Source organism: Quercus lobata, chromosome 7 (genome assembly GCF_001633185.2).
Source record: "Quercus lobata isolate SW786 chromosome 7, ValleyOak3.0 Primary Assembly, whole genome shotgun sequence".
NCBI lineage: Eukaryota > Viridiplantae > Streptophyta > Magnoliopsida > Fagales > Fagaceae > Quercus > Quercus lobata.
Window position 1 is genome coordinate 27,589,595 of NC_044910.1, and position 23,584 is coordinate 27,613,178.

The following is a 23,584-nucleotide window of genomic DNA, read 5'->3' on the forward strand; positions in this document are numbered from 1 at the left end:
AATTAAAAAAAAAAAGGGGGGGGGGGGGGGGGGGGGGGGGGGGGGGGGGAGGACCGAATGATCCTTTCAAAAGGTCTATATTTTATTGCTAATGGGTTGGATCTTTTGGACTCATTCAATTCACTAGGCTTGAGTTATTAGTCAGGGTGGGTTGTTGGGTTTGGTTTGACTGGGCTTGTTGTGTTGAACTTTTCTTTTTCTTCAAAATTTTATTTAAGTGTAACAGTGTAAGTAACCTTTTACAAACAAATTCACAGCACAAATGCACATCATGACCAGATCAGTTACCTAAACTTAGCTGAATAGTCATGACCAACAGTACAGGCATAATAGTTTCGGGACTTGATTACTGAACCTACTCGGTTATCAACTATCAACTATCAAATAAGCTATGTACACTGACCCTTCATTCCATCCCCGTCGCTCCTCATCAATCAAAATCCCTCACATAATGAACTCGTTGTGCCTCCTCACCCCATTCCAGCTCTTAATTAAGCCACACATCCTACCAAATTTTTATCTCGATGATTCCTTGTTGCAACAATTGTTGTGCTGAAATTATACTTCATCACACATAAGAAGGATTGTTGCCTAACTTTGCTTGAAGCAATAAGTTATTAGGGAAAAACTTAGCCTTAAAAACATCCCAAAAATAGAGAAAGTGGCTGCTGCAAAAGCCTACATTCTCTAAATCTTAACCTGCCATTATCCTTTGCGGTACACAATTTGTGCCGACTTTTCCAATGAATTTTCCTCTCCTCCCCCCCCCCCCCTCAATATTTGGCCATCATCAAATTGAGTTCATCACACCATGTCTCTGGTAGGTTGAGCATGACATCGTTTGAGTTAAAATAGCTTGAACCATGGATTTTATCAATATTTCTCTTCCCACTCTAGAAAGTATAAATGATTGGAGATTTGAAATCTAAGTGTATTCATTAAGGCAAAAGCTTTCAGCGTTATGGATTCTAATTTTTGAGGCTTGAGGTTACCTTGTTGCAAGAAATCATAGCTTCCTTCTCAGTTTGTCTTTCTTTGCAACTAAATGTATTAAATGGGTAAGATTTTTTTTTTTTTTTTTTTTTTTTTAATGAAGAAAGATAATTTTTTTTTTTTCCAAAATCAAAACAAACATTATGTTTGGTTGTAGCTGGGGGTGGGCTTAGCAAGGAAAAGTGGAAGGTAAGGGAAAGAGAAAGGGAAAGGAAAGGGATATCAAAATAGACTTTGATTCATTCAACAAATTGGAATCTCCCACGACATTCTGTTTATGGTCTTTTACATAACTTCAATGTAACACTGAGCATCTCCAACAGGAGAGCTAAACACAAAATCCTCTCTATTATAGAGAGTAAACCCACAAAATAGGTCTCCAATAGACTCTCCATACCCGAATTTTTTTTGGCTCATGAATAGTAGTAGCTCATCAAGTCTAATGGGTTACTGTTCATTCTTCAAATATTTTTTTTTCTATTATAATAATCAGGTATTGAATAAAAAAATATTGGAAGATGTGTAGTTAAAAAAAGAATAAATAATGAATGAAAAAATAATATTTAAATGAGATAGAGAATGGGATAGAGAATCTATTGAAAAGTGTATTTGAAAAAGTGGATAGTTAAAAGGTAAAAGTCACTGTTCATTCTCTAAATAGTATAGAAATTTGCCTAATTTGTTGGAGATGCTCTGAGTTACTCATAGTGACTAACTTCAATAGGTTCAACACCTTTTGCCAATTGGACAACCCAAAGAATGGGCTTAGTTTTAGCAGCCATTTCGTAACACTATGATTTTCTTTGTTGAACCTTTCACCAAATTCCAATCCCAGTCACAAAGAATTATTACAGTATATGCCTTTGGTCCTTAAAGAAGCATCACAAGTCAACTTGAAAACACACAAATTGGTGGCCTATATATCCTACCCTTTTAACTACCTTGGCATCTAATTGCATAGCTATCAAGCACTCCTTTTAAGTACACCAAAATTCATCAAGTTTCGATGGCGGATCCACTGCAAATTCAATGAACTCAAAAATGTTATTAGCATTAACTACCTCTATTCGTGGCATTCAAACCAGGCAACCCTGCTAATATACGATCTTTGAAGAGATGAAGATTCGTTTCTTCAAGCTCCCAAAATTCCATTATCCTAGACGTTGTTGGAAAAAATTTCTATCTCTACTTTGCAAAGTAGCATCTTAAATCTGTCATGGATCTTTAACGTCTATTTGCTCCACAATATTTTGTTACTCAGATTTAACCCATTAGACTGTCTCAATCCATATGTAGATTGCATTTAGAATGTGCATTTGTTGTCTTTAATCCAAACTATATGATCAGGGTAAGGAGATTCAGAATGAGGAAACTTTTTTGATATTGCCGAAGCTACAAGAAAACAAATATGTTGCCTTTTGAATGAAAATAAACTAAACACTTTATTTTTTGAATGAAAATCTTGAATCTATTAGGATTTCTTTAAATTTATAGGGTGATAGGTTCTTGAAATTCATTAGAGAAAAACAATAGACAAAAGTCTGAATTTTTATTAATCTGATAATTGAATTGCCATGAATGTTATAATGCATTTAATGGTAAAAGAAAACCTAGTATGATTAGGAAAACATTTAGAAAACCCTAATTTGCCTAATCATGAAACTAGGAGGCAAAAAGGTAAATTTGACTAAAAATAGCAAAATTGAGATAGTTGCGGAAATTAAAACTATTGTCTCTAATGTTTCAAAATAGATATAACCTTATTCTGGGTTTTAAACTAAAAGTTATAAGGAAACCAATAATACTAAAAATGAAAAAAAAAAAAAAACCCATAGATTTTAGGGGCTAAATGATGGAATTCACCCAAAAAGCGGCTTCAATTGTGGCCAAAAGGCACAGGCTCCCAGCGCTATTTCCCTTCATGTCATCAAATTTCACGCAATTCCATCACTGTCATAAATTATTTCCACTATTATTTTTTTACTTCTTGAATTTTATGCGTGTTGACTTCTGGCGATCTCTTTATTTAGGGAAAATTTGTGTTTGTCTGTTATACATAACTTTTATAGCATTTATTGATTTTTAATTATTTATCAAAGATACAAATATATCGTGAGAAAAAATTTATATTGGAGTATTTTTTTTTTTCCTTTTTTAGGGAGTAAGATAAATTGGCTCTAGTCAACACCCAGGTTGTGAGACTTAATGGTATTCAACCCAATGGTATGTTATTGCAATTTGCAAATAGGGTAAACAAATAACTCTAATTCAGTGCGCCAAAACATCAAAAAAATTGGATAGAAGATCAAGAAAGCAATGAGTACAACATCTTCATAAATGGTAAGGAAAATTCGATTTAAAACAAATTGCTCAAGCATTGTAAAAGTGCTGAAAATAAAAAGAAAGCCTACAACAAGGCAAAATTTGTGTTGATTTTTGGTATTCTGCAGTCACGATGGTTAATTTTCACAGAAGGAAGTTAGCCTCCCCAAAATTGATTTCGTCAGTGTCTTCATTATAAGTGAATGAATGTCTCGTAATTAAAGGCTAGAATTGAATAGGATACAATTATACAACAAAGATACTATATCCAAGGTTACCTCTCTTCCTCTTGTACCTTACTTCAGAACAGAGAGAGAGATTACGAATTTACAAAATGAATAATCTAGGAAAATTAATCTAAACATCTGACTCAAATGCATCACGAAATCACATGAGAAGAAGTCTAACTTCCACAAAATATTGATCCAAATATGAGCTTCCAACCAGGCTCATATAAGTCACCCATCTCGTATATAAGCCCGACATCATATGGAAAGAGATTTATTAAGTGGGCTGGGACCCAAAGGAACTAATTGTAAAAACTATTTGTTGTTGGGCTTATTTTACGAATAGTTTGTGGGCTAAACTCTTGACAAAGGAAAAAGAAAATGATTTATTTTCAAGAATACAACTAAACATTGAAAATAATTAGTTTCAATATATTTTAGTTAAAAGTATTTTCAAAAAGAAAAAGTTTACGCTGAAATAAATGTAGCCTTAAAAATAGAAGAAGAGCAAAAGAAAGGGGGAAAAAAAAAATTCGAAAAGCAATATAAAAAGAGAAAGACATTCTCTAATCATATCAAACATATTATATTAAAGTACAAGTTGCATTTTTTTGTTTTTGGAAAAACATATTAAAGTACAAGTTGAGAAAAAGTTTAAATAAGAATCAAAATTTAATTTTAATTGCATTTTACATTCTAAGAGCATCCGTAGCAGCTATCTTATAAAAAATGCCATTTTGACACACCAAAAACCTACTTTATTATTTTACCACATCATTTTACAATATTCCATTTATTAGATGTTTTATTCTTTAATTCTATACATTAAAATAATATTTACAACATATTAAAATAATATATTAAATTCCTCCCCTATCATCATCATCAACAACAACAACTACAACAACAACCAGAAAAATTGTTGCAGCCACAATCACCAGAAGAGGAAAAAAAAAAAAAACACACACACACACACACACACACACACACACACACACACACACACACACATAACCACCAAAATCAACCCACAACTGCCATTGAATCCACCATCAAATCACAACCACCAAAACAGAAAGACAAAAACAAAAATAAATCAGAACAGAGATCGGCACCACCATTGATTCGCCATCACCGATTTGCCCATTACCAGCCGACCCACCCACCACCACTGATCCGTCCATCACCATCTCAACCCACCCACCGCCATAACCTACAACCCAAACCCACCCACCACAGATTTGCCCATTTGAACCCACCCATTGCCCAACCCACCCATCAAACCACAGCCAAAAAACATGAATGGAAAAAAGAAAAAAGGAAAAAAAAAAGAACCCGAAGTACAATAAAGAAGATAGATGGTCGGTGGCGTCGAGTGGTGGTTTTTAGTGAGATCAACGGCGTCGAGTGGTGGCCTTTGGTGATCAACGTGTTGTGGAAGATGAATAGAGAAGACAAAGATGAGAAGACACAGAGAGAGATATCTATGATGAGGAGAGAGAAAACGGGAATAAAATAGCAATATATATTTTGCAATTGTTGTCCGTACCGTCTCATATTTGAGACGGTATTGTAGCATGTTGCAAAAGTTTGACACATTTAACACATCTGATAAAGCTCCATTTTTTGTGTTTGGTGTGCCAAATGCCAAATATTATAGCATTTAACACATTTAAGAGAGTTGATACGGATGCTCTAAGAGCATTTACACCAAAAGTGTGAAAAGTGCTATATTGTTATTTTAGCACTAAAACCCCAAAATAATCCTCTACATCAAAGCTCTTAAATGCAAAAAAATTTGACACTCAGCTATAGTGAGCTACTAGAGATAGCAGGCAGCAGCTAGCAACTACCAGCTCACTGTAGCTGAATGTTATAAGCAAAATACTATTTTTTAATCCCTCTCATGTGCATTCCTCTCCGTTTTTCTCTCTTTCTTTTCACACGTGTATCCTCTGTTTCTCTTTTGTTTCTTCTCCCCTTCTATCGCCCACGCCGATCACCCACGCCGCCAGCCCTCTCACCCTAGCCGTCTTGCCCCTGTCTTGAACCACCGAACCAAGCCTCTATGAAGCACCTAATCCATCTCTCACTCTCAGATTTTCTCTCTACTCTCACTCTCATATTTTCTCTATTCTCTCAATCTTCTTTCATTCTCTCAGTTGTGCTCTGGGTTATGGTGGTTTCGGTTTGTGGGTCTTGGTGATTCCGGTTTGTGGGTTTTGTTTTTTCTGTGTGGGTTTGTTGCGTTCTGATCGGTGTGGGTTTGTTACGTTTGTGGGTTTTTATTTTTATTTTTATTTTTAGTGTGGTTTCGCTTTGGTCGGTGTGGGTTTGTTCCGTTTGTGGGATATTTTTGGGTGCGGGTTTGCTTGGTTGGTTGATCGGTGTGGGTTTGCATGATTGGTGTGGGTTTGCCTTGCTTTGGTGGCTTTTTTTATTTTTTATTTTTTATTTTTTATTTTGTTTTAGGTGGTGGTGGCTGGTGGGTGTGGTTAAGGGTTTGCTTTGTTGAGGGTTAAGAAGAATGTGAATTGTTTAGACTACTTCAGAGGAGAGAGACCCAGATAGGAAGAGAGAGAAAAAACATAGAGAGAATAAAAAAATAGTATTTAAATGAAGTGTTAAAAAAAATAGAACATTTGATGTTGGATGAGCGGTAAAGTGAGTTGTTAAAATAAGTAAAGTAATGTTTTGAGTTGTTAAATGCTAAAAATTTTAAGATCTTTGACGTGAATGCTCTAATGGTGCTATAATATGATGCCAAATGTCTCTATATTTTAAATACATTCCAATTTCATGCTAAGTGCTCTTCCAATTATATTTTAATTAGAGCACTCTCATCAGGTGTGCCAAATGCCAAATATTTGGCATTTGGCATACCAAACACCAAAAACCATCCATCATCAATTCTTCCAAATCTCAAAAAATTTGAGACATGGCTACAGTATCGTCTCAAATATGAGATAGTACGAACATCAATGCCAAACACTGTTTGGCTTATTTAATTCGTTTTTTCTCTCTCCTCCTATCAGATGTCTCTCTCCGTCTACATCTCTCGCTCTCTCTGTCTGGCATTCTCGCCATGCCTTCTCGCCACGCCAATCTTGCCATCGCCGATCTTGCCATGCCAATCTTGCCACTCCGAGAGACAAAGACCGCCTAGGCTCGCCACTGATCACTGACCCGCTTTGCGACGCAAAGGAACTCCAGTGTGAAGGACATGGTGGCCGGAAGTGAAAACTTCCATCAGCGATGGCGACGGAGGCGATTTGGGATGTGGGTTTGTTTGATTTGGTGGATGGGATGCGGTTTGTTGAATTTTATAATTGATTTGGTGGATTTGGGATGTGGGTTTGTTTGATTTGGTGGATGTGGGTTTGTGTCGATGGTGGATGTGGGTTTGTGCCGGTGGTGGATGTCCGGTGGTGGTGTGGGTTTGTGCCGGTGATGGATGTGGGTTTGTGCCAGTGGTGGGTTTGGGATGTGGGTTTGTTTGGTTTGGTGGATGTGGGTTTGTGCCGATCTCTCTGCTTGTGTTTATTTATTTATTTTTTTGAGGTGGCGTTGGTGGATGTGAGTTTGTGCCGGTGGTGGCTGTTGGTGTTGTTGCCGGTGGTGGCCGTTGGTGATGATGATGATGATGGTGATAGGGATAGGGAGGAGGTAATATATTATTTTAATGTGTAGTGAATATTATTTTAATGTATAAAATTGAAGTATAGAACATCTAATAAATGGTATGTTGTAAAATGATGTGTTAAAATGATAAAGTGGGTTTTTGGAATATATATTATAAAAAAACTCAATTCAAATTTATTATGCTTTTATATATTTACTTTTTATTTTTATGTGTGAGTTTCAGTTAACTCAATTGGTGAAGTTGTTAATGATTGAATAAGAGATTTGGAGTTCAAGTCTCTGTCTACACTAAAAACCAATTGGTGTTTTGATTTGATAATAAAAAACTATTATTAAGAGCGGACGTCATAGATTGAAACTTTCTCTCTAAAAAAAAAAAAAAAAAAAAAACTCTATTTTTATGTGGACCTACATAATCATTACATATGTGAATTTAAGTCTTTATTATGTATCTTCTTTTTTTGGGCCCATAAATTTATGAACCAATATTTTGAACGCAAGGGGAAGCTCCTACCCTCACCCTTAATAAATATCAATTAGATTATTTGATTGTTATGCTCTCTGTCTTCATTGGCTGTTCTAAGGTAGAGGGTAGTTTCTTTCTCATCCTAGACAAACGCATGCCCTTCTCGACTTGCAGCCACGGCCACTTGACAAATCAAGGGTTCTTTTTTCAAGATTCCCATGGAGGGCTCATCATCAAACCATAGAGGTATATGATTTCTTCACAAAATCATCATACATGCTGTGATTTCAGAAAATTGTACTTGGGGTAATTTTTAACTTATAATACTATAAATGTGTGTCAATTATTACTTATTTGGTAGAAATGTTATATATATACATTTTGCACCTTTGCATATGTAGAGGTTATATACTAATACAAATAAGAAAAGATGATTAAAATTTGATGTCACAGATTATGAGAAATGGAAAGATAAAAATACAAATAACAAATTATATAATTTATATTTTTGCCTTTTTGTGTGTAAAATAAAGGATCCATTGAGTTGCCATTAGGGCTGTAAACAAGTTGAGCTTTGTCGAGTAGTACATGTTCAAACTTGGCTCATTAGGATAATTCAAAAGCTCAAGCTTAGCTCGAGCTCGTGACAAGTCTAAAAATAGCGTTTGAGCTTGGGCTGATGAGAAAGCCAAAAAACTTAAGCTTGACTTGGCTTGGCTTGATTAATTAGTCAAGCTAAGCTCAAACTTAATATCAAGCTCAAACTCGAATTCAGGTCAAGCTTTTGAGCTTGAGATCTAAAAAAAATTACATTATTAGATTCTTAAATCTCTAAAATTAAGAAAAAGGAAAATAGAATACTCATTTAATCATGCATTTAGTCCTATTTATGATTAGCTATTATTCAAATTGAAAATTTACATAGTTAAATTCATTCATTTATCATTTCTTGTCCATAGTTTCAACAATTGCTCAAAATACAATTTTTACATTCACGTTAGATGGTAAAGAACTAGAAAAATATTTGTTTGTAACTATTATGAATGAGAAAATACTAACATGTTTCATAACTTTACTTTAGATAATTGATAGGAAAGGATTATATAAGACCTATACTTATTTAATTAATTTATTTTTAAATGTAATTATAGTTTAAAGTGGTCCTTGATCAGTTTAGAGGGAAGGAAAAAATTAAGATAATGGGTAGTGGTCCCATGTTAGCCATGTCATTATTAAGATATGTGTAATGAGTATATTTAGCTAATACATAAAACTTATAAATGAGTCTATACTTGAATTGTTTCGTATCAAGCTTAATAGCTCATGAGCTTGTTTGTGAACAATTTTTTTTTTTTCTTGGGCTCAGCTTGTTTATTAAACAAGCTAAAACTAAGGCTCAAGCTTGGTTTATTTATAAAAAAATAAACATAAACGAGCTTTTTTTCGAGTTGAGTCAGAGTTATTCATGATCAGCTTGGTTCATTTACGGCATTAGTTGCCATGAGAAAGGAAAAACATTGGGATAAGGGAAAAAAGTGTTGTGAATAAAGGTGAAAACATGCAGCAAATTTGTTGATTTGGTTATAAAAAAAAAAGTTTGTTGCTTTTTTCCGTTGTCAGGCTAGTAGTAGGTCATTCAATTTCAAAACGAAAGATATTTTTGAGTTCTTCTATAGACACATTTTGAGACAACTTACACATTTATCACTGTGTGATTATATTACATCACTCAAACATGAGGACTACTATTAGTACTTGTTAAAATTAGTTCAATCATCACTTGAAATGTGTATTGTAGTAAAGTGTGTGCAAGAGTATATCTTTAAACTTTTGGAATGTTTATTGTTTTAAAGTAGTATTTTTTTGCCTCAATTTCATTGTTAGGTTAGTTGCTTTAAAGTGGGATATGCCTCTTTTTTTTTTTTTTTAAATAACAAAGGGGAATATATTGTTTTTTCTCTAGGCATAAATACATTTTTAGTTCCTACATTTTGGGGTCATTTCTATTTTTAGTCCCTAAAATGAAAAACGCGTTCCATTTTGGTCCTTGCCGTTAGCCCACTAATGGAAATTGCTTATGTGGCAAACTGAGTGCACTGTTGGCACATTAACCGGTGATGTGGCCATTAAAAAAATAATAAAAAATTTAAATGGGCATTTAAAAAATGCCATGTCAACGCTTCTAAATATAAAAAAAATTTATTAATCAATTTTAAGATAATAAAAAAGGAAAAAAACAGAATTAAAAACAATAAAATACATAAATTTAGATCTAATTCATTTTGAACAGGAACACAATCACATATTTAAACACCAACACAAGAATATAAGAGCACAAACCCAGAACCAAACACAAACTCAAATTTAAACATTAACACAAGATCACAAACACAAAGAACACAATAACAAACATAAACTATTTACTCTAAAAATAAATGCCATGTCAAATCCAGAAAATCATACAAACTCATCAAGAACACACAAGAGCACAAACCTAAATAAATCATACAAACCAGAAATCAAACACAGAAAAATCATAAAAGAATATTGTACAAAACAAAATCAATTCATATATATACACAAACCAAATTATCCAAAAGAAAAAATAGATTTAAATCCGAAAATTAAATCAATTCAATCATTAACAAAATATCCACAAAATTGAACAAACTCAGCTCAATCCCTCAACCATACCAACACAAACCCACTGATCGGCTAAGCACCAAGATAGAGGGAGAAAGAAGAAAAAGAAGGTGAAACTAGTATTATCATTTTAGCATTAAGGTTTTTCTAGAGGTGCTCATTAACGAAACGGTATTACCTCAGCAACCAAAAGAGTTGTAGGTGTTAGAGTACCACATGCCATCAACATCAAGTTCCTAACATGCAATCCCAGGTTGCTGCAAAGATCCAAATCTTGAACTAGAGATTGATGGAGGCGGAGAAACTAAGAGAGAGATCTGGGGAAGAAAAAGAAAAAGAAAAAGATAGAAGAAAAAAAAACAAGTACAAACAAAAACATACACAAATCTAAATTCCACTATTTTTTTTTTGTTTTTAATTATTTTTTTCTTTTTTTTATAATTTTTAAAATTGATAATTTTTTTTTAAAAAAAATTAGAGGTTGATGTGGCATTTAAAATATTATTTTAATGGACACATCAGCATTTATTGTGCTAATAGTGCACTCCGTTTTCCACATAAAATATTTCCATTAAATGTGTGATGATAAAGACCAAAACGGAATACGTTTTTCATTTTATGGATTAAAAGTGGTAAAATAAAAATGTAATGACCAAAATGGAAATGATCTCAAAATGTAGGGGCTAAAAGTGCATTTACACATTTTCTCTATTTTAGGGATTTGGGAATTCTTTGATTTTCTCCTCTCTCTTTTCTCCTTGTGTTAAAGGGGGCCAAAGACCTTTAGTTACTTAAGACTTTTTAGGAGGAGTAAGGGGAGCAATTCCCCCACCCCTCACACCACTTTAGCTCCACTCCTGCTTACCAAGTTGAGTGAGGAGATCATCTCAATTTTATCATGGAGTATTATGAATGGATATTGACACCAAAATTATGAAACATGGTACAAAATTAAAACAGCAATTAGGAACTAAAAGCACTTCTTTCCTAAAAGTGTTAGTTAAAGTAAGTTGAGTAAGTCAAAAAGTGCAAGTGGTTGATTGACAAACTAATCTTGTAAGCACAAGTTTATAGTTCCTAAAACTTTGGACTTCCAAGCCCCTAATATGTACGGCGTTTGATCACTACAAAATGTAGCACATGATTTTGAATGAAAGGAGATAAGAAAAAAAGGTGAATTAAGGAAAAGATCTTTTTTTCGGACAAGATTGAAAAGGAATATAATTATTTCATTCAAAGAATGCAAATACTAAAATGAATAGAATAAGAACTGATTAAGATTAACTTCATTACAAATGCTATTATTGTGTACCCTTGATGCAATAGTCACTCTATAAGTATAAGTATTTATGGGGTGTGGGGGGTAAAGGCTGGAGTTCAAGTCTCTAGAAGTTTCACACATATATATACTTAGAATAAACTAAAATATAATTTTTATATTGTAAAAAAAAAAAAAAATTCATTACAAATGCCAATGACACAGTTGGCACCTTGCAAACCAGTAATGTGAAATTTGAAAATCAAATTATAAATATAAATATTAATGAAAGCATATCAGAAAACAGCTTGGAACAAATATTTAACATTTGGGTAGATCAACTGGCGGTGGAGGCAGCGTAGAAGAGGATGTACGTCCATTCTCAACTTCAAAAGCCATGGCCAAACCCCATGACAAGTGCAATTCTATGTGGCAATGTACATACCAGATACCTGTATTATAATCGAGCATAAGTAAAATTTAATGATGACAAACTAACAAAAAATTGGTTTAAATCACTGTCAAGGAATCAAACTTTCTGATACACCAAAAGTTTTAAATTAATTAAGCAATTACTATAAAATTAAATAACCAATCGTTTTTTTGGACCACAGATTTTTCTAATCCAAGTGTATCTTGTTTTTACTGTAAATTATTTTTCTTAGTTAAAAAATAGTTGTACAGAGTTTTGCGAATATTCAGGGTTCTTTAATTTTTTTTCTCTGTCGTGGAGGAAATGAGGGTTCTTTAATTGATATGTGTAACTCTAAACTATGTTACATCATCTAATAATTATTTCTTTAATTGATATTTCAAAAATTTCATCATTAGATTATATGTTCTCTACGTTCTTAATACGCAAATCAAGTTTCTTGCTATTTAGGTGCTATTTATATTTGAGCTAGAAACCCATTTTTTATGCCCAATTTTAAATAAATAACTTGAAATATAAATATTTAATTGATGACATATTTATTGATCTCAGATCATCTTGAAATTTTATAAGCATGTAGATTATAAGAAGAAAATCCACTCTAATGGTTGAGTTTTCAAAATTTGAATCAAAGAAAAAAAATATTTAGCAATGTAAAACCCTGTGCTAACACATGGAAGCTGAAACCATGAAAGTGGATAGGATGAGACTCTGTTGCTATTAAGGCTGTGTTCTGAAGAACAATCTCCACTGTTGAACTGTACTTCAGTGTCTTTACTTTAGTAGACTTTGGTGCAAATATTATGACTGATTGAGAGCGTTGCTCGGGTTGGTGTAATCAAACACCAATGGAGGGTTATCAGGAAAATCAGTGGTATAAACCCCCATCTTGTTATTGCTATAGAATGCTTGTAACATTGACAATTTACTAGGGAGCTGAAATGATTCATTGTTCATGCTCGCAGAAAATCGCTGCCCAAATATACCTCTACAGTTGGCACTCCCTCCTCCACATGGTGCGAGACTATTCCCAAATGTGATAAACATGTGCTCGTCCACCTGAAGTGGCACTGGGACCCAATGGGGCCCACCTGGAAACCCAGTGAGATTGGTGTAGAACTTGTAAGCTGTGGGTGTGTCATTGAAAGCAGGTAGGGCTGGCATTATGGGAGTTGCTGATTTGGCACCCTGATAGACAATGATGCCACTTGTGTTATCGAACGGTAAGCCTTGGGCACTAAAGTAGGGTCTTGCGGCCATGTAGTAGGAACCCAAAGGTTGATCAGCAGTGAAAAGAACATCAGTGGTTTGGCCGGGAGAAAGGATAATAACATCAGTGATATAAGTTTCAGTGTAAGCAGCATCAATTGCTACAACTTTCATTTTATGATTGGCAATTTTGAAGAAAAGTTGATTATTGAGTGCAGCGTTAATGATGCGTAACATATAGTTCTTTCCTTGGATCACCTCAAGCTTATATGTGTCTGAAAAAAATTGTAAAAGAACCATCTTTATAATAAGAGAAAGTGAGTACATAATTTTTGTTCCATAACTATTATCAGCTCTGAAGTGGTTGACTATGATTGGAGAAGAAAATCTGATAAGTTTATGTGAAAATGATTGCTCAAATTCACCACTCATATATACTCGACCGCCTTAACAGATTGTGACAAAAAGTGCAGCTGCTCTTTCTTAAGGAAAATTTAGTCAACAAGTCATAGGGAAAATATAAAACTTAAATTAGGGGGATTTGTGTGTGACTGATTATTACATACCAGTTTGAGAACATGGGTAGAGATCAACGGGCTGTCCGTTGATTGTGAAAGCGTCGGAAATTGTAGGTGCGGCACCTGTTGCTAGACCCTGGTTCTCGATATCAACGACATTAGCATCCCAATACTCCCCTGCAATCACATCTAAAGGACCATTAGCGAATTAGGCCAGTGTTGCATGTGTTTTTATGCATTGCCCCAACAACAGCATAATCTTGGAGATAAACTTCATTGTTTCTTTGTTAAAAATTTCTTTTCTTCCAATATTCATATGATCTAACACTTAAGAATGTTAGGAGTTGATACCTAATAAGATCGGAAATTCTTCGTATGGAGATGGAAATGGACAGAGATGGAGGCATTAATTGACCCCCGGGGGAGGCAATGGCGCCATCTATTTTTTTTTTTTTTTAAATATATTATTATATATATGCATTAATTTTAGTAATTTTGTTCTATAAAATTATATTTTACCCCCTTAACAATTTCATTGATTCTTTTTACAGTAATGTTATAATTACAAACTTATCTACAATATTTTTATAAATTGTTGAGGTACAAATTCATATTGGTTCGCATTTGGGTCTATTACTTACATCATTTTTTTACTTATCAATAATCACTCATTATATTAGCAATATACTTCTAGCACTTTCATCATTTTAAATGCCATTAAAAAAATCTATAGATCTAAAATCTAAAGCAACATATACTAGCCCAAAAACATTTGTGCAACAACAAAAATCACCAATAGCAAAGCTAAAAAAAATTAAGTCCAATTAACCAATTTTACTCAAACAAACAACTAGCCCTTTAAAAAGTTTTAAACAAAATAATTTTGTCTTTGCCCAGCAATCGCACACATCAAAAATTCAAAAAAAAAAACCTCCGCGGCTAAGAAGTCGCCGAACTAGAGGTTAGAGTTGCCCCATTTAACTCAAAGTCCAAGTTCCGTCCCTGGAAGTGGATAACGGTTTCCAAATCTTGGTTTGATAATAAGTGCTCCATACACAGTTGCACAGAGCCACGAGACATGAGCATGCCAAAAAAGAGTCCCCTCTTGTCCAGTGATATTGAATCTGTAAGCATAAGTTTGGTCAAGACGTATGGGACATTGAGTTACATATGAAAGTCCGTCTGCCTATCCACTCAATAGTTGAAACACTCTGTGCCTGCATCAAAATTTCCATGGCGACACAATAATAATTTACCTACATTGTTTCACAAAATATATCTTCATGCATTCATAAACTTATGCTATTTCCAAAAATACCCTTTATTTAATTATATACTAATATGTCAACGGTTGGTACGTTCTTTCTTTTAAAAAGTAGTATACAAGTGTCAACAACAACAACTACATGTCTTAGCCTTAAATTTTGGGGCATTCTCAACAGATTAATTTCATTCTTTTTATTAACAAGATGTACACATGCATAAATAACTTTGTATTATTATTTTTGTAAGAATAATAACTTTGATATCTTATTGTTTTCCAATGAAAGCATGGAAGCCTCTTTTTACCTTATAATTAAATACCCCAAAAAAAAAAGAAAAAAGAATGACAATGGCTAAGCAGACTTTTAGTTGTATAGCATAATAAGGATTTACCAGTGGATAGTAATGTTATTGGGAGACTGATTGCTAATGGAGCTAAAGACCTTTTTCCCCCACCCCATTGCACTCATTTACTACTAGGAAAAATACAGCAAGAAATGGAAAAACATTCAAATGGATAAGCTAGTTACATGGAAAAAATGTTCCACTGTTTCTGCAGAGGTTATTGAAGAAGCTAGAAGAGCTAAAGCGCATGCTAGCAAAAATTGAAAGCGACCCATCATCATTAGAGAAAAGACTACAGAGGGATGAAGAGGGAAAGAATATGAAATTCCTATTTATATTAGACAACATGGATTTCTTGAGCGTGAGCAATCTCCATGCGTTCTGTGTGTCTATTATTAAAATACACGATCACCCAATGGATTTTTTTCTAGGCATTTGAGTTCGCAATGTGTTGTGTTTGCAGAAACTTATATTATCTAGCTAGTACATTTATCTAGCCATTAGAACATAATTTAAAGACAGCACATAAAAATCTTCGTTGTTAAGCAAACTGTCCATTTCATTGGGATAGTTATTAGTAATTAATGTCTCGTTATAATTCATATAGATAAGTGCATTTAAATATTTAGCATTTCATGAATATAGGCGGAGGCACAAAAGGAAAAAAAAAAAATTTTCAGGCCAAGCCAAATGTATATATATAAAAATTAAATCCAAAAAATAATTTGCCCACTTTTCCTTAAAAGTTACCATAATTTTAGAGTGGAGTTTGTATATGCCTTTGTGTAAGAAAACTATTTTTCCTCTATGTGGATTTGTTTGTTTCTCAATATAAAAAATAGTAATTGTTTGCTTAAGATAATAGATTGTGTAGTACAACTTGTTTCCTCATCCCTTAAAAGTTATTTTATTCCATCTGTGTATGTTTGTTTCTTAAACTATATAAATGCATTACGTACCTACTTTTAGTAAGCTCTCCCCCTCTCCCAGCGAGTAAAAGATTCCTGTAAGTGAATAACTTATAGTTGATTTCAGTGTTTAAAGAATACAAATTAGTTTCGAGCCATGATATGCATTTGGCTTCTTAAATCTGACTTTTTCACAAATAGAGATTGACGAATTATTTTATCCATTAGGTCTGGAAAACACCTCCCTTTTAAATATATATATATATATATATATATAGAGAAAGAGAGAGTTAAAGTCAAAACTGAGAGAGAATCCAATTAAATTCTAAATTGAATTCCAATTATTATCTTATTTTGAGCCACATGTCCTACGTAAGTTTTTTTAATTTTTAATTTTCAAAACGCAGCTATAAACTATCTTTGGGTTGCATTTAGAAACGTGGCTAAAGCCTCCTACATTGGCTTTGTCTATAGCTGCGTTTTAAAAACGCGGCAATAGGGTTTTTTTTTTTTCTTTAAATCACAAATTTCTACCTAAATTGAACCATACTGCAAGCACTCAAATCAAATACAAAACAGATAATTTACATAAACAAGTACTTCAATTTCTGAAGTTCATTGCCAAAACCAAACAAGTTCCCAACAAAAAATTGCCAAAAGATTTTTTACATCACAAAAAATATAGAATAAGGATTTTTTACATTCTAATTGCATGAAGAAATACAGCCACAGCTAGCAAGCAGCAATAGCATTTCCCAACTAACTTCAAAAACTTCAAGAGTTTGCTCTCCTGAAACACAAGTAGCAAGTAGCAAGCCAAAATAAACATAGGTAGAAAACCAAAATAAAATCCTTCAAAATGTCCAGATCTATTACCCAATTTTTCACAGTCTCTTTTTAACTTTCTATCTCCCATGAAAGTTGTTACAATTACTACAAGTCAATGTTGCAGAATATGTTAATGCTGAAATAGTACCTTCTCATCTTGGTCCTATGACTCCATGGGCAACCAACTACACCCACAAAATATGATAGCCAACAAAGAAAAGCACCAATTGAGAACGAGCACAAAATAATTAAAGGAAATACCACAAATAATTAAAGGGAACCACAAATAAACAAAGAAATGAAACACAGACCAGCACAACTTGAAGCATTGGAAATTTTAGAGTTGGAGGCCAAGCTTCAGAGCATTATAAAAACATAGACCTACCCAACTGAAACAACCCCCTTTTATTGTACCTAAAAATGAGTATATCTTAATGATAGACCATAGAATGAATACACAATTAACCACAACCAAGCAGTAGCAATATCAAGCTCTCCCCCTCGAAGAGGATATGTGAATCATTAAGCTCAATCAAATGTCTATAAAATTATTAACTCACAATACTCATACCCTCAAAGATCCATTTCTTAAACGCAGCTATAGGACATCTTAAAAAAAAAAAAAAAATTGATTGGACATATAGCCGCGTTGTTTAAATGCGACCATAGGCCCTACCCAATAAAACGCGGCTGCAAACTTTATCAACGCGGCTACAGAAATGGGCTATAGTTGCATTTTCAAAAACGCAACTATAGGTATATGGGTGTAGTTGCATTTGTTACGAATGCGGCTATAGTCGTGTTTTTTGTAAATGCAGTTAAAAAAAACGTGGCTATAGGCGGCGTTTTTTGTAGTGTGGTGTAGTGAGAAAGATCCATTTTTGCTCAAGGTCCAGATTGCACCCAACAAAGATTATAAAATGACCCCAAAAATATCTCTTGCAAAGATAAGGTAGTACAAAGGAAGGCCCACCATAATAAGTGTTTTAATAATAGTCTAGTGGTAAATATCCTGTTCAACGATAGATGTCTGGAAAATTAATAAATGTATTGCATAGTAAAAATAATGTATTTCCTCTATTATTATTGTTCCCTTAATAAAATACTTAGGGAGGCCAAAACTGAGACCCAATGTTGGGCTTTAAGATATGGTCAAAAGGCTTTTGGTATCATATGATGGCATGGGTTCATCCTTAGCTCGAGATATAGGTTGCATCTTAGCAAGAACAACAACAAAACTGAAAATACATAAAAGAGTTGTTTCTTAATATATTGCAATGCAAAGTAAATTGTTTAGTGTAAATTTACATAGTTATTGTAGTAATTTTGCAAATTTACACATTTTTGGCTTGTCTCTTCCTTCATCATTGGAATATGTAATGAAAGAATAAAAAACTATATGCAAAGTGAATAGTATTAGTGTAAATTTACACAATTATTGTAGCAACTTTACAAATTTTTAATTTGACTGATGTAAGTGGTTTTGAGGCTTGAATACATAAAATTCATTCATTTTTTTTCTAATATCCCATTGACATTGCTGACCACATGTCCCATTATCAATTCAACTATTTAACTTTACTTCTAATAAAGAAAAGCATATTGAAACATTAAAACAAATAGTAGGTGGTTGTAGGGGTCGAGAATTGCGGGCCCATTTATCGAGTAATATAGGCCCCTACCCATGATGATCTCCACCCAATAACAACTCATGTTAGCCGAGTGTTAAGGGAGACCTAGGGAAAAGAACACCTCGGCTTACGTATTTGTAGGTGCATATACGTGGGGGAGTTGAGATAGTGCACTGGGAGAATCCGCCGTTAGACGCAAGTTACTAGAAGGTCACCTTAACTACAGAAGGTGGGTCATTCCTTTGACATGAAATTTGATACAGGGAACAGTGGCCCAGATTGAAGGTGCCACTTGCATCTCGTAAGTGGAGGTACCCATTGACATGTAGGAGATTCCCTCATCATGAGCCCACTTAAAGAAGGGTATAAATAAGGAGAGAAGGCTAAGAAAAAAAAGGGTTGGAAACTAAAGAAAGAGAGAGAAACACGGGAGAAAAAAGAGAACACCATCTGGGGACAAAAAATGGTATGCTCAGATCACACGAGTAGAGCTTGGCAGAATGGATGGTATTCACAACAAGCTATTTTAAAAGTGTTATGATGGGTAACAGAGTGAGTTTGTAATCCACCGATCCAAGAACCACTCTAGGGATCTCCCATTGAAGGGATGGAAATTGTATCAGTGGTTAATTTTAATATTAATTTTTTATGGATATTTGGACTAAATTTTGTTGTTATTTAGACTATGTTAAGGGCCAGGGATTATGTTTTTTTTGGGGGGGGGGGGATAATTTTCTTTGGCCCAAACTTTGAAATATTATGAAAATACATATAAATTTTACATTTTTCAAAAATCTGGGGGTTGGGGGGGGGGGGGGGGGGGGGGGGGAGTCTCCCTCTTGTCCAAGAATAGCTTCGTCCTTGTTTATGGACCAAGTGAGTTGATCTATGAACTAAAAAGGAACTATTTCTAAATTAAGGGCTGAAAATAGCAATATTAATGGAGATTTTTAGAGGAATTTGTCTCCCTTTGATGAGTAGATGATGCTTTCCTTTTATAGTGTAGCATAGGGAGCAATTATCAAAGGATGAAAAACATTGAGTCTGATTAGCAAGAGAATTTTGAGAGTATCCATCAAAAAATTTGGCCGAAAATGGTATGAGCTCCTTTATAAGTGTTTGTCTCTTTTGGGTAATATCAGTGGGAGTTGAAATTCAGAGTATCTAACCTAGGATTTGGCCAAAAATGGTGTGATTTGCTTTTGGGTATTTTATCTTTTTTGGGTAATGTCATTAAGTGTTGGGATTTTGAAATTGATCTTAGCCAATAAGATCAAGACAAACATGGGGGCTAGAACCAAGGTTTTCAAACCCGGACCAAACCGGGAGGTCGGACTGTAAAAACCAGGAATTGGGATGAAAACCGGTTTTTTAAGCATAAAGAACTGGAGTTTTTGTTAATTCCGTGAACCCCTAAAATCGGGGTTGGACCGCACGAACCCTCTGGCAAGAACCGTGAACCCCTTAGCATTTTTTTTTTTTTTTTTTTAATTTTATAAAAACAACTTAACACAATTTTATTTTACTTAATTAAATTATCCATCTCTTACAAGGAATTAAAAAAAATTATAATTAAAATCTTTCAAAAATATTCAACTTTACTTCATAAATTTTAATGTTTTCATAGTTATTATTTTATTTTATTAACTTTCTTATTTAATTATTAAATATATGCTTGAAAATCATTAAATTTCCCTCACATATATAGATATATTGTCAATTTTTCTAGTTCTATAAATTTAATATCTATATTTAGGCTTTAGTTAATTATTAAATTAATTATGACGTTATCATGGTTCGACCTCGGTTCGACTTCAAAAATCTTGAACCTCTCCCTTTTACGGTTCAATAAACGGGTCCGGATCTGAAAACCTTGGCTAGAACCATAGTTGCTCCATATAACCCTTATTGATTGTGATCTAAATAATTTGAAGTAGGGAAATTGTCTTTTATATATAACGGAAAAAAAGAAACCGGCCAATAGCTCAAGAAGAATGAAACAAATCTCAAAGGATTTAGAATTGATCCAATAATCAAAACGCCTTTTTTTATTTAGTGGCCTCTAATTAGAAAAATAATCACAACTAGTCTTACCCCCACAAATTAACAATTGCATGATCCACCCATGGATTCAAAGTTAAATGTAATACTAGTTTGGAACTCACTTAACAATGGTGATGATCAAGTGGTATTATCAAAGTGAGTGGGGTTTCTATTTCAGTTTTGGCTTCAAATATTATAAATAGGTCACTTGATACCAAATTTAATTAAATTAAATTAGACACATGGCACAAAATTAGACATCAATAAATAAAGAGCTAATCTAAATTCAATTTGGATTCTGATTGTACTTAAACTTCTTTAATATAATATTGGCTAAACTGCAAAACTGACCCTCTAAGTTTCAGCTTTTGTCATTTCAGTCCTCTAAGTTTCAGTTTTGTCATTTCAGTCTTCTAAGTTTCAAATTTTGTCAATTCAGTCATCCGTTATTACCCTTCAGTTAAGTGCTGCCGTTAACTAAACCAAAACGACGTTGTTTTGGTGTTTTTTTTTTTTTTAAATTTTAAAATTTTTTTTAACTTATTAATTTTACTAAATACTTTAATTAAAAAAAAAGAAAAACGAATCTAATGGGAACGACGTCGTTCCCCTGCCTTTGAAAACCAAAAGCATCACCGATTCATAAGTCCTACTTCCTAGCACCTGTCGCAAGAGACCATTGGGGTTCTTTGTAGCTCACAGCGGTGACATAGTACAGCTTTGTAGATCCCAAGATTGCCGAAGCGAAAGCATTGGGGAGACTCTAATTTTGGTTTTGATGCATAAACTGACTAATAATAATAAAGGTGATAAATGAAGGAGGTTGATCAAAAGAATATGTGGATGCAATCCTTTTAAATGGCCAACAACATGTGCAGGAAAATCTCTGCCATTGTATGAGTCTCGTTAAAGTTAGCTAAGTTTCTTAATTTGTGAAGTTTCTCCTGGGTAGCTAATGAAGTGGCTCATGAACTTATATCACCGATACATTCTCACATGGAGAGTAATCATTGAATGATATCCCAACAACCAAAACCAAAACTGCATAATCACCGATATTAAACCAAAACCATGGCGTCCTTTGCCTCTGCCATTCGCAGAGCTTCCACATCCCCCGTAGACTTCGTCCAGAGATTGAAAAGGACAACACTAGTAGAACCCGCCGCATTGTCCTCCCTAGCCCCGATTTTTAACACCTCTGTATCGAGCAACTTCATCTCTTTCGCTGAATCGTCCATCCCCACGCTCTTCTCTCTCGGTCTAGATCTCGCAGTCTCTCTCTCTCCCTCTTTTTCTCCCCCCCTCCCCCACCCCCCCCCCCCTAAATTTCTTAGCTTGTTGAATTGTTAGGGATAGTCGAATAGGGTATCAGTGATGTTTTTGATTTTTAGAGGTAGGAGAACGTCATCGTTCTCTTTAGATTTTTTTTTTGGTAATTAAAGTATTTTAGTAAAATTAAGAAATAAAAAAAAAAAAAAACCAACCTCGTTTTGGTTTAATTAACGGCAGCACTTAATTGAAGGGTAACAGAGGACTAAATTGACAAAATTTGAAACTTCAAGGACTAAAATGACAAAACTGAAACATAGAGGATTGAAATGACAAAAGCTAAAACTTAAAGGGTCAGTTTTATATTTTAGCTTATAATATTATATGGTTTTAGAGAATTTTGATCTTGGACTTAATTTAGTAAGATACAATATAGCACATGATTTTTAAAGAAAGGAGGGAAAAAATAAGGTGAATTAAGGAAAACATATTTTTTGAAGACAAGAAAATTTTAAAATTTTTAATTATCTTATCCAAAGAATGTAATTAATAAAATGGACAAAACAAGAGTTGATTAATGATCAACTTCATCACAAATGCCAATGGTGTTTTAATTATTATTCTAGAGTTTCAACCTATGACATTTGATTTTGAGGATTGTGCTCATTATCATTAAACCAAGACACTAATTGGTTTTTGGTGTAAATGGGGATTGAACACCAAATCTCTTATTCAACCATTAAAAACTTTACAAATTAAGCTAACCAGAACCCATTGAATGATAATGAATTAGTTGGTAACTTCTAGTCTCAAAAGTGGAGGTCGGTTATATTGATTCCGCCCCCCCCCCCCCCCAAAAATTTAATGTAGCAACCAAAAAATAAAAAACTTCTCACAAATGTGTTGCAAACCAGTGATGTTAAAGTTTGAAAATCAAATTACAAATAAGGTATGAGAGAAAAAGAATAAAAACAAATAATAAACTAATCTAACCTAATACTATATATAATAATACGTTGGGAGAAAATTGTTTTGCCCTATAGGAAAAACAAAACTACTTTTAAAACATACAAGCAAAAACACTATCTGAAATGCCACGTCCCAAATAAAACTTCATTCTATTATTCAGTAGTTCTGCAATAACAAAACCAAAATTATAGGCATCAAATTTAATAACCATTTGCTCAATATTACCCCATGCACAATATGATCCTCAAGAATTTGAAGTAGGCAGTTTTTTTTTTTTTTTTAATCTTTTTTTTTTAGCAAAAACGAAGCTATACCAACCAATAGCTTAAAAAGAATTGAAACAAATTCCAACAGATTTTGAATTGATCCCATAACAAATATACCAAGTTATTTAGTGGACAATTTATAAAATACTACCAACTAGTCTCACCCCATAAATTAACAATTGCATGATCCACCCCAATTAAGATTCAAAATTAAATGTAATACTAGGTTGGAGGCTGCGTTTTAAGCATGAAAGCTTCAACATTAGTGATGATAAGGTGATTTTACCAAGGTGGGTGAGGTGTTCATTTCGGCTTTCGTATTGTGTATTATGGTGTTACTTGGCACCAAAA

General features: G+C 33.7%; 1 pseudogene; it reads right to left on the reverse strand.

Annotated features, from left to right (window-relative positions):
• Positions 1-12,612: 12,612 nt before the first annotated feature.
• On the reverse strand, positions 12,613-15,435 carry LOC115951831 (annotated as a pseudogene).
• Positions 15,436-23,584: the final 8,149 nt, after the last annotated feature.